Source organism: Odontomachus brunneus, unplaced genomic scaffold (assembly GCF_010583005.1).
Source record: "Odontomachus brunneus isolate Ranch 3 - 2012 unplaced genomic scaffold, Obru_v1 Obru_scaffold_053, whole genome shotgun sequence".
Taxonomy (NCBI): Eukaryota; Metazoa; Arthropoda; class Insecta; order Hymenoptera; family Formicidae; genus Odontomachus; species Odontomachus brunneus.
In genome coordinates, this window is record NW_022639503.1 from 282,763 (window position 1) to 295,525 (window position 12,763).

A 12,763-nucleotide genomic window follows, 5' to 3' on the forward strand; every position below is an offset into this window, starting at 1 on the left:
GAGAGAGAGAGAGAGAGAGAGAGAGAGAGAGAGAGAGAGAGAGAGAGAGAGAGATCAATCGATATGCTGGTCGCGAAACGATACAACTCGCGAACTCATGAACCACCGAGTTATAATTGTGTGAGCTGTCGTGCCCCACCGCGGGCTTCATTACTCGCCGACTAATTATTGGTTCATTAACGGTATATCGGTGGTTTATCGATGTTAACGGACGTCGTCGCGGAACATCGTCGGCCAGCTCGCGGCTGCTGCCAATTAAAGAAAAAAAGTAAAGCACCGCGTCCGTCTGCTCGTGCCTCGTAGTCCTTTACCGCTTCCTCCCCTTCTTCGTCTCGCTCTCACGTGCGCCACCTCGCGCCCTCCGCGGCTCGAACCGAAACACTCCGAGAAAAACCGGTTCCGCGTCATTATCGTTTCAGAGACTTAGCACGTCCGATTCGATACGGCGGAACAGACGGCGAGCGATAGATAGGCAATATACCTGTCTGTGTGCGAGTCCGATTTTCGATGATTATTCTGCTTGTGCGGAGCAGCACGTCGAGCGAACGGGCGTCCACGCTTCGTGTGATCCTGCATGATTCCTCCCTTCCTCCCTCCCTACTACCTCAACGATTTACGTAACTATTTCGACGCGCGATACGGCGTCGTCGGCGGCAATTAAGATTTCATCGCCCGTCTTTGGCGCGATCTCCGACTATCGCGACGCCGTCAGAATTTATATCTTTCCCAGCAACTCCACTTGGATCCTCTAACTGTAGAGCATCCGGCTGCTCTTTGCTACCGTCACGATCGCAGGTTGTGCGAAATTCGCCCGAGAGAGTCGTAAGCTTAGACTAAGTTTATTTTCTAACGTTAGTATTTTTCGGAAAATTGATAGTAACACGCTCGAACGAAAATGTCTGAAGATGTCGTGTTATAATCTCAAGTTTTGCTTCCTAAATTTATTGAGACGAGATTTCATTCAAGACGAATAGATTTGAAGTGATAGCGAAAATATCGCCAGTCGGAATTGAGTTCGCTTACAGAAATAAACTTTATATATTACGCAAAAATAAATTTTATACGCCACAAATTTTGAAGTATTTACTTCCTCTCAGTGTAGAGAGTCCCAAGTTAACGAAATAGTACATCCTGTTAAAAATAAAAAAGGAGAAAGACACAAACAGTGCCGTGCAAGATCTTTGTGCACAAAATATCCCCAAGAATAATCAGATAAGTACGAGTAATATCTCCAAGTAATCGAGTAAGCGCGAGTAATACATCTCACAGTAATCACATCGTCTCGTCAGCGTTGCGATTCTTCGAGGAACATCTCAATCTCCGCGCGTCTGGCCGATCGATCGGCATAGAGCGAGCGCGCGATTGGAACGAATTTTCCACGCCTCGATATTGGAGTCTCGATTTCAGATAATCAAGTCGTTCGGCCAATTAGCGATTACACGGCGTCCGGCGGCGTTTTGTGTTGCGTTGGCCGACGGTCAGGTTCCCGGCATGACGATAATTAGATCGTAACTCAGGAACGCCTAATACCCATATATCCGCGACTACCGCGGCGCGTCTTACTCGAACAATTAATCAGGAACTTATACGTCCTGTTATTAATCGTAACGTCAATAGCCGGCGGACGTAACCGCGTTGTCGGTGCCTAACGAGATCATTGTCCCCGTCGGTATCGAACGATTAACTCGCGAGGCGATTTGTAATTCGAGTTACGAGGTGTTTTATTTCGTTGCCGTGTGCCTGGCGCAACGCAACGCACGGTTATCTCACGTGCTTTAATGAACTTCGATTACGTTGACGCGCGGATAATGAAACACATTCATTATAATTAAGCTCGTACGACCGGAACAGAGACGTAAGGCTATTGTCGTGGAAAAGTCCCCAAGTGCTATCGATTGTGATATGAATTGTGTAATTAAGCGTTATTTTAATGCTAAATTGCAGCTGTCGTATTCGACTTGGAGGGAAAAATCTAAAAAATCTTCGCGCGCGGGTCACATGGAAAGTTTCTTAGGACCTAATTGGGGGTATAGCCTAATTTTCGGAAATAATTATGAGTTCTGAATAGAAATATAATGTTCCAAACATGCGATTCTGAGTGGAAAAACCCTAAGTTTTTTCAATATTTTTCCTAGTCTTTATTTTACGTTAATTAGGTGAAACATATTGACTTTCCAACAAAATTTCATTATTCAGTATTTCATTATTTAAAATTTTATTATTTCAGTAAAATGCTCAAAATGTTGGAAAAATATCTTATTTTTTTATATCCTATTCCATTGAATACAGTAATAATTGGTGTAAAAATCAACTTGGTGGATTTCTCCTGTTACCATAAAAGATTACTGACGAAAAAAGCGCGAACCCATTTCCCCTTTCTGGACAAAGGAGCCATATTTGGAACAAGAATGGAATTCTCAACTAATATCATAGTAGGATAAGCCAATTTTGAGACAAACTTGGGCATTCAAAATAGAATCTATGTCACATTTGAGAAAATTTTGGAAAATTTCTATGCGGGCAGTCTCTGTTCTTTAGACAAATTTTCTTCATATAGTTCGAAATCCTTTTTATTGTTTAGATAAGATTTTTATAAAATTCTCACATTTTTTAAAGGGCATTATTTTCTATATCTTATAATTTTTGTGCAATGTGTCAGAATTATCGCTGAAGAGCTGTATATTCCTTTCTTTCATTCAAAGACGCGTATTGAAAATATCGTTTGAGGTGCCGTCCAAAAAGTGAAACAAGGAAAATGGAATGCGCTCGAATTGAGTCCGATTGTGCCTCAGAGTGGCAACACGCTGCTTTCGCCTCGCCTCTCTTCTTTTTTTCGAAATCAGCAAGCAGCGCCGATACGTTCGCGATAGCGTCATAAATCTGCCGACCGGCGCGATTTATTACGAAACGAGCCTCGTTTCTCAAGGGAAATGCATTAAAAGCCCCTTATATATATAAATAGCAAGGGCGCGCGTTATCAATCGAAAGCCTCCCCGCGAACGAGCGGGGTTCTCGCTCTAACGCGTCCGATCAATTTTTCACTCCCTTCTCGCGCGCTTCTCCGTCGACGGCGATACCCCTCTTTTCCCGTAGCATGCCGAGCGAGCGAAATCCATTCCGCGGGCGCCGATGTTGCAGTCGTTCTATCACCGAGTTCCCTCTCGCGGGACATAATACGTTACACCATTACGGCGATACGCGCGACACAGTCGTCCGCGCGGGCACGACCTATCGTATACGGCCCGGAAAGCCGTCGGGCAGAAAATTCGCCTGATGGATTTCCAATCCCGGCGTGATTTATCGACGCGGTCCTCTCGCCGGTCTCAGCTGTCGCGTGGACCACCGCGTGTTCATCGCGAATGAATACCGTAACTTCCTTTGCGCACGATAGATTACGCACGACGAGGATATTAGACTCGCGCGGCCATCAGCCCGGTAAATTGATGCGGCTGATTATACGTGTTTTACAGGGTCTCGTAGGTGTTTTATAGACAGTCTCCGGCGCGTACACACCTGTTGAACATGCGCGTAACGTATTAGCGTTGCGTATAATTTAACTTAATTAATTTAGAGCGAGAGAGAGAGAGAGAGAGAGAGAGAGAGAGAGAGAGAGACGCGCGGTGTGCGCCTTCGTCGTCATCATGCGATTAACGCGCGACGTATTGATCGATGTCGCAATGTCATCAGTGAGGAAATCGACCAGGTGAACTAATCTCTTACGAAAGCGCGCGCAACTACGAAGAAGATATCAGTCAGAATTAAAGTCCGGCGGTATCGCGCTCTCAAAGCGAACCAGAAGAAATATGTCCGATTGGAATCAGCCAGAAGAGTGTTTTGCCGACAATAAGTCAGTACATTCGCGGATTTTCAGCGGAAACTGAACACTGCCAGCTTTATCGCTCTGTCGTGTATCTCACTGATTTTCACCGGTGGAAGTACACCGCGGAAGCGTGTACTGCGAAATCTGTGGTACACGAATTCGTTGTAGGCTGCACGAAATCCAACTTTCTGCGTTCGCGGCGGTGGAATTAACGAATTGCATTTCATGCAATTTGCGCGCGATGGTACTGTTTGCGTTCGCAAACTGCGTCAGTAATGATAACAGGCGCTATTATTAACCGATCCTTTCAGCGAGATTTTGCCGATTGCAGTGCTGTACTCTTATAACTGAATCATCGGTCGTACACTGATTATACCTTGGAGAGAGCGCCTCAATCCGCCGACGTCTAGAAATTAATCCTGATATAACCGCGATATCATCGAAGCCGAGCGCGCTGATCGTCTTTTCGATCGCACGTGAGACGTAAGACGACCATGACGACGACGACGTAGTGAGATTTTCAAAAAATCACGATCGCAGAAAGACCGCGATTCGATAAGGCTGCATTCCCGGGGAATATTCCAGCACGACTGACACACTTTACGGGAGATTTCGTACGTCGATGTGTATCTATAGACGCGGTCCCGAGAGCGGTCGCGCGAGGAGAAAGCCGGCGCGCCGCCTAATTTCACGGAGAATTTACAATTTGTAGCCGGCACGGCCGCCTCTATCATGCTGCTCGTTATTATTGATTATCCGCTCGATCGTCAATACCGGCAGCTGCGCGAGCAACTAGGATGATACTCGTCGCGTATCGTGCCGCCGCATCAGCTACCTCGGGATCCAATAACACCAGGATCAGGATATATCAGTCTGACGTGCAAGAACGGCTTCACCCCGCAAGTATGCGCGTGCGATTTTCTTCGACGTACCAATGTGCGCTCGCGCGTACACACACACACACATGCACGTGCACGCACAAAGTAATCGTGGAATCCCGTGTTGTTTTCTTATTTAAAACGTAATTACCGATAATGCGGGTTACCTCTCGCGTGAGATTCGTACGGAATTTGAGGTACGCGTTCCTCGGTGGATTCGGAGCCGTTGCTTCCCCTTCGCGAGGAAACTGAACCGAAGTACCGAATTAAAATCGAATGAGAGGATAACGAGACGAGGCTACTTAACACGGCATACATCGAAGAATTTTTATTTCCTGCGTATTGCGGCAAAAATATTTCACTCTTTCTCCTTCTCCCGTCAGGATGGCTGGGGTCAAGTGAGGCAAGGTGGCGCGATTTCCAAGCTACACTTCGGTTAAGTACACGCGCGACGATCGCGCGCAATCTTGCCGGCTTGCAGCGGGGCTTCGAGAGAGGCGGGGGCGAAAAAATCACGCGAACACCTTGCAGCGAGCGAGGTCTGGCGGGGGGAAGTCGAAAAACAAGTACGGCTACACGGGAGAACGACTTCGTGAGGCTCTTCTACGTTGACATTCGAACGTACCGTACGGCGGCGGGTGCCCGCGCGCCTGCAGGAAGTCGTGAGCGCGGCGGTTCACAAGCGCACACTGTCCGGGAGAACCTGTTTGATTAAGCAAAAATCTCGCTTACCGCACGAGGACAGGTGGGGGAGGATGGATGAGGGAGGTCGCAGCCGCTGCTGCTGCCGACGACGACGACGACGACGACTACGACGAACGGGGTGTAGGCAAGTCTTCGGGATGCGGGGAGGAAAGCGAGGAAGAGAAGAGTAAAGAAGAGGAGGATGAGCGAAGGAGGTGACGGAGCCGAGACTCGACGCTCGCTATCGGCGTGCGTTTACGCGACGAACGTGGAAGCGCCGCTTTTTCCGTGGATCCGGGAGCACCGGCATCGGAACTAATGGCGGAATATAGATTGGGGGGCGCCGATGTGCGAAGGGGGACGGCGAGACGCGATGCCGCACGGCCTAAGAGAGCCGATTAAAACGCCGCCGCGTCGTCGTTTTTCACCGTCGGCGTCGGTGTCGGCGAAAGAGCGCCGTGGCCGAGGTCCTCTATAAGGAAGCGCGGCCCGCTACATCGTGCGCGGACAATGAGCGCGGTGCCGCACTGGAAATGACATTTGAGCGGCTCGTAAGAGCGATGCAACCACCTCGCTAAGGAGGAACGGACTGGAGGGACAGGTGGGAGAGAGCCGGGAACGAAGAGACGGCCGCGACTGGCGTAAGAAGTATCGGCTCGTTATTGCTACCTTACGACGGGAATACGTCTAAAGACCGCAAGCGCTGCACGGATGGACGACGAATCTATGAACTGCGAATTTCCGTGCCGCGTTAATAATGCGGACGCTCCGACGAGACCCGGTTTGTAGGTGGCTCGATCTTCTGAGAGAGACGAGAGAGCGGATGTATATTCCCATTTTGTGTTCCGCTGTGTGCGCTTGTAGATTGATTGCGCTTACAGATTGACTCTCTGATTCATATTCCGCGAGTAATGTTAAATTCAATATTAACGTGTTAAAAATTCAAAATTAGAAATTATTAATTTTAATTAAGAATTAATTTTCTCCCCCCTCGGCGTACAATCATTTTTTTATGAGACGTACAGTGCAATCTGAGTTTATCAGAAAAATGAGCTACCATAACTTTGCTAAAAATCATTTTTGAACACACTCTTTTGCAAAGACATGGAAAAATCTTAGCTATAAGATAGTAGCGCAATTTAAATCTGCAAAATTTGCAAATCTATTCGCACTATTTTGAAATAGACCTTTTACGAAAGTTGCTCACAGACCCAACATTGCATGCGAAGAGTTAACGTTGAAAACGTTTAGTAAAAAATTATATAGAGGAAAATATAAATTACATTAGATTAATATACGTTTATATATATATATATGTTATACATTTTGTAAAATTTTGTAAGATTTTGTTCCTAATCGGCTTTGAAGAGCGTTGAGCAAGGAGAAATGGTTTAGGAATCAATTTTTTCCATGTAATTTTTCGAATAAAATTGTTATTATTATTCAGAGGGCTAAATGTGAAATTACATTACGACGTGATTGAAGCGTTCTATATCGCGCCACTGTGTCCGTGGATTCAATTAATATCCCGATTGGAGAATCGATCGAATTTCCCTGAGACCAAATTCCCCATCCCGTCCCTTTGTTCCCCGGTAACCGCATAATTCCGCCTTCGTTTCGACTGCGTTTCGCGTGCTTAAATCGCATCAGATGAAACGACAGAGACGGAGGAATCACCGGTTACCTTCGTCCTTAGCCGGCTCCTCTCGAGAGATCAGGCTGAATAATAGCCGAAGCTGGGTAGCCGCGGTCGATCGCTACCGGCGAGCAGCTCGAGGGAGCCTGTAATAATTGATTAACCCGGACGGCCAGAGGAGGTTCGCCCGGCGAACGATAATGATATTACACTCGCTGTGCGCTCGGTTAGATCGGTAGGGAGCCGCCGAGCCGGTGCGGCTTCCTAGATGCATGACTTGCACTACTTCCGCGGATCTCACAATCGGTCAAACCTGAGTAAAAGCTACCGGCGGCGGAATGCGCCGCTTCGCCTTCGGAGCAAACGACCGCCTCACGCTTTCGTACGTGGCCTACAGAAAAGGGAGACGTCGTTATTGACGTCAGGACTCGTGAGCTGAGAAGAATTGCCGAAATCGTACGGTCTCTGAATCGCATCTCACTAATTATTCTTAATTCTTTTTATTATATATTATATAATAATAAATATTGTATTATATAATAAAGAAATTTATTATTTTATATATATAATTATTGAATATTGAACGACATGAGGAATGAGAAGAGAAATATGAACGAACAATTGTCAGGTTATATCTTGTTAGATTGAACTATTCGGCGTTGCCCGAGCTTCTTATATCTGGAATGTTTGAACTTAAATTATCATAAAGTGTCAAGGGGACGAAATAAAAAGGAAGTGGTGGCGCGTGTCCGGATTTTATAGTAGCCTATATTGTCCGCAGGGTCCTAAAGAGTAACTATGCAAAATTTGGTTCAGATCGGTCAAAGGTTTAGAAATTTATAGGGAACAGACAGACAGATATTCTATTTTATGCATATAGATTTTGTGCACACTACAAACGCGTAAAGAAAAACGATTCAGAAAATTGATACGATTTTGGCAATTCTCCCCTTATCGTTTGTTGGTCGTTTTCTCTCTCCCTCTCCCTATTTGATACTCACACTTGCAAGGCGATCGCGTCGGAGACCGGCTAATTCGATAATTCGCGTCTCGGCCACGACGGCGAGTCCGATCGACGATTGGCGATTCAAAGCCGTAATACAAGGTTACGGATCGTGTAATAATAATCGCGCTGTTTATTCAAATGAGCCCCGACGTCGTCGGCACGTCGCTGTTTACGCTCGCCGCGGAAGTTGTCGCGAGGGCAATAATCGCCGCGGCATAATGCGACGACGTGGTGCTCGCGTGCTCGCATGTGTGCGTGCCTGTGTGCGTGCGCGCGCGCGCGCGACTGCGAGAGTGTGTGCTCGCTTATCGACTCCTAATATTATTCCCCGCGTATGTACGCGGTAGCCGGGACACTGTCGCAACATGCTACGCATGTAGGGTGCATAAGAAGCTAATAATGTACTGCGCGCGTACACCGCTGCGGGCGTGCGAGCGTCCTTAAGCCGGTGCAGCAATGCGCATATGCATGCGCGCCGAGTCGTTCGCTTTTCATAAACGGATATATATCTTTACGCAGCACCGTTATTACGAGACGCTAAACGCGACTCCTTTATCGGTCGTTTAATCCTCCCTCTCTCCTTCCTTCCTTCCTTCCTTCTTTCTCTTCTCTTTACTGTGTTGTTCGAGCTCGTTTCTAATTTCCCCGGCGTTATACGGGGTCTTAAAGCGAATGCACTCGGTGTTGCGCGCTGTACCACCTTTAAGAACGCGACAGATTTAAGTTTGATAAAAATAAAACCGCGATCGATCGAGGCGTAATCCATACGGAGTTCTTTCCTTTTTTTTACGGATACCTATTATTGGATTGGGTGTAGAGCCAACAGGTGCTTTCGCTTAATGAGCGTTGGGCGTTTATAGAGAGACTAAGAGAGAAGGTGCGACCTGGATAGACAGGTGTGCGAAAATTTGGCAGCAACTTTACTAGTCGATTAGTAAAGACTGTAAAATCCTTTATAAGTGATTTACATAGAAGGATGAGATAAAAATGCGAAAGAATAAAGAATGATCAAAATTTTTTACAATGTGTAAAAATTTCAATATAGATTTTAGCAAATTTGTGTACATTAAGAGAATAAAAAATACTCAAAACATAAAAAGAATTTTTCTTCGGTGGATATTAATAAAATATTTACTGGACTCAAAGTTCTTTCTATTTAAGTAGAATAAACAATTACTTTTGTGAAAAGTTTTCGTGAAAAGTTTTAAGAAAATGAACACTTCTTCATTTAAAAAATATTTTATATATTAGTGTAATTAAAACATATATCATTAGTATCAAAAATTAATATGGAAAAATATTCTTTATTTTTTAGATATTTTTTTCTCTCAATGTTGCTGCATTAATATAAGACAGATTTTTGCACTGTTATATGGCGTAAATGTAATGATTAATTCAATACAGTACGTCATAATTGAAAGACCTGTCTCCATCATCGATTGTCTCACGTCGTGCGGGAATCGTGAAAGTCTGTCTATCTGGCGATGTAAAATCGTAACGTGACTCGCACACATCGATTCCCACAACTCCAGAGTTCACAACTCTCGCGCGCGCTCTTAATCTCCCGGAACCCGGTCGTCGCGGACGAGTCTACTCGTAATTATAACATTCACTCGGCACACGTCAACACTTCGCCGAGATAAAGCGCCTCGAAATTGTCCTTGATACGCGCGAGCCCGGTTACAATTCCCCGTTTGATCGCGACGACGCGTGAATCTCGATTTAATTGTGCCCGCCGGCTGGCGGGGATCACGAAAAAATCATTTGTCAAGTAAATCAAGCGACGCGGACGTACGCCACGGTGAGTTCCGGCCGACGCGGGAGGGGGTCATCATTACGAGGGAACTACGGAGGACTGCGTGCTCCGGTATCGCTCTCCCCCGTTTCTCTGCCCCCCCTTCCCCCTTTTATTTATGAGGCACGCAACACCACTTGTGGAACGTTTTAACGAACGAACGGTTCTCCTTTATAACAGCGCTTCCTCGTACAAATTAAGTGCCTTTCTTCCGATAGTAAACGTCCGCCGGTAATTTAGAGATTCAGAAATATTGTTGCGCCGCCCGCTTAGAAATAATGACCACCGATGCCGATGTTGATGCTGGAGCGGCGCGTCCGTCAGGATCCCGACTCGAGGGATCCTGCGACGCGATTGCCTCGCTCGAGTAATTCGCTAACCGTGTTTCTCTCATCCCTCCCTCTTATATTTTTTCTCAAATTTATTTCGAGGAATCGAGCTACGCTCGCTCTTGTCGCGCCTGAATTTTCGCTCTCATTCTCTCCGTCTCTCACGCGCGATTTCTCTCTAGAATATATTACGAGAGATACACACGGCCTCGCGAAGTCGGTATGCATTAAGTGCCTCGTCTCGAATATCACGCGCGGCGGTGTGTACGCCTGAAAACGCGCTACTGGCGAAAAGAGAACGATACGAAGTTATACACTCGATCCTTCGAGTACCGAGGTCAAACTCGCGAGCTCCTTCTCTCCCTTTATCTCTCTTTCTCGCTCGCTCGGGTTTTGACAGCTCCTAGATCCACGGTGTTGCATATAGATTACAACGATGTATTATATATTCGCCTCTTCTCGAGTACCGAGGTCAAGCTCGCCGAAGGCGAGTTCTCAGGGTTTTGACAGCTTCTCTTTCACGGATTACAATGATGTAACTATTTTCCTCAAGTTCGGTCTCAGCGTGACGGAAATAGCATTGAAATTCAATGGAGTAATCTTCCACTGAGTTTCCCCCCTCCGAGGGGGAATCTCTCCATTTTTTCTTATCTTTATTTTAACTCGGCGCGCGTATCGAGAAAGCGATTCGATGACTGCGCGCGGTAGAGAAAACGCGTGTCGCTAGTAAGTAATTGAAAAAAGGACAAAAATCTCTATTGGCATTTTATGAGTATTTAGATGTGCGTCGTATTTAGATGTGTAATTTGAACGGGTTAATGATACACTCTGAAAAGTTGGAGCGCGCAACGAGGAACATAATGGCGTATTGCAAGCGCGACCACAAATTTTCCGCGCGCGTCTCTCTCGCCTTTCTCGCTGCAGGATGCTAGAATTTTACAGAGTGTATAATTAATGCGCCGATTTGAGCGGCGCGCCGATGACGGAGGAAGAGCGCTGCGCGTTTGCCGATCGATGAATAATACGCGCGCGCGCGCGCGCGCGCTCGCGTTTGAAAGGAGGATCTACTGCGTTTGGCGGACTATTACGGTTATATCCTATACTTGACGGGTATTTATTCTTATGAGAGGCGCACTTAACGCGCAGTGCTATCCTCGCCGCCATATACAGATACCGATGCTATAATTATCCGCATCGGATGGAATAATTGATTCCGCTGACGAGCTTTAATAAGGTGCTTCGAGTCTGTAATAATTCACATATATACATCCTGGTTTTGCAGCTCTGTCAAAACAACTAACTCCGCGCGTACGCGAGTCGTCGTCGTCGTCGTCGTCGCCGTCGTCGCCATTCCGTGGATTACGAAACGGAAAAATCTCTTCCATTGGGAAGGATATAACGGAAAAGCGCATCGTGAGGTAACGTCAAACCGGTCGTCCGAGTTATCAACATCGTGCGACGCGACGGGCCGAGGTTCGTCGAGGCTACGCGCGGCTACCGCGGAACGTATGCTTGAAAACACTGATATCTCTCGGTGTCGTTGTGCCGGAAGTGACCGTCGTAAATCCCGCGCGGAATGCCGCGATGTGCACGACAATAATAATAATAATAATAACAATAATATCAGCACGGATCGTTAGTGAGCGAAGCACTACAAGATAATTTTACAGCAATAATCGACAGAGTCATCCATTGTACCGTACTTTATGGACATTACCCGCGAATGAGTTTGATGAAATTTCACGGAAAGCCTTGTGAAAATTCCCGTCGTACAATGCTCGCTAAGTTCCTTCGTACGCGAGGGCGCGATCTCTGATCTTTATCTCTCATTAATCACGCCAGAAACAGTCGTTTAATTATTATTCACAGTGTCTGAATTATAAAATTCTTCCCGCAATAAATATTTTTTGTTATAGAGTCACGAGCAGTATCTTAATATGGTACATAAAGTAAGAGTGTTGGCAGAAATGTTAATTTCTATTAGATTAATGTAAAGGATCCGTCATTTTTTCTACGAAATTCTTATAGAAAGTTTGGCTGTTGAAAAAAAATGCAGTCCTCGTTAGATGTATATTAATTTTACTTGACACATTTCACTACTGTGGTTTACTTAGAACACACTTCCTAATATCCGTTTCTACCAAAGTTAGTTTTAGTTAACTTAATCGGTTGGTTATTCCAATGGAATTGATTAATCACATTTCTCGTTAGTCAGACTTGATAGATGCGATTGGTCAATTCCGTTGGAATAACCAGCCGGTTAAGTTAACCAAAGTTGGTAGAAATGGGCATAAGTGAAGTATTCAGGCTTGAATTCAGAGTTAGATAAAAACTTTTCAGTTGAGTCGCGATTGCAAATATAAAATGTCGCGCGTATAACCCAATTGAAAAACTGAAAAATTCAACCCCAAATAAAAATCTGAGTGTCTCACGTCTGTAACGTCTCTGTGTCGATATGTGAACGGATTTATGAGCCGTTTTAAGACGATTCGATCGACTTGATTTCATCTGGTTGCCGTTAGTTTCGACGATGAGAATTTTACGCGAAACTTGTCACTCGTCGCTCTCTCTCTCTCTCTCTCTCTCTCTCTCTCTCTCTCTCTCTCTCTCTCTCT

The 12,763-nt window shown here is 45.8% G+C and overlaps 1 protein-coding gene across 3 annotated transcripts in view; it reads right to left on the reverse strand.

Annotated features, from left to right (window-relative positions):
* Nucleotides 1-12,763, reverse strand: part of LOC116845537 (Krueppel-like factor 14) — a 435,757-nt gene that overhangs the window by 256,590 nt on the left and 166,404 nt on the right. The window lies entirely within an intron of this gene.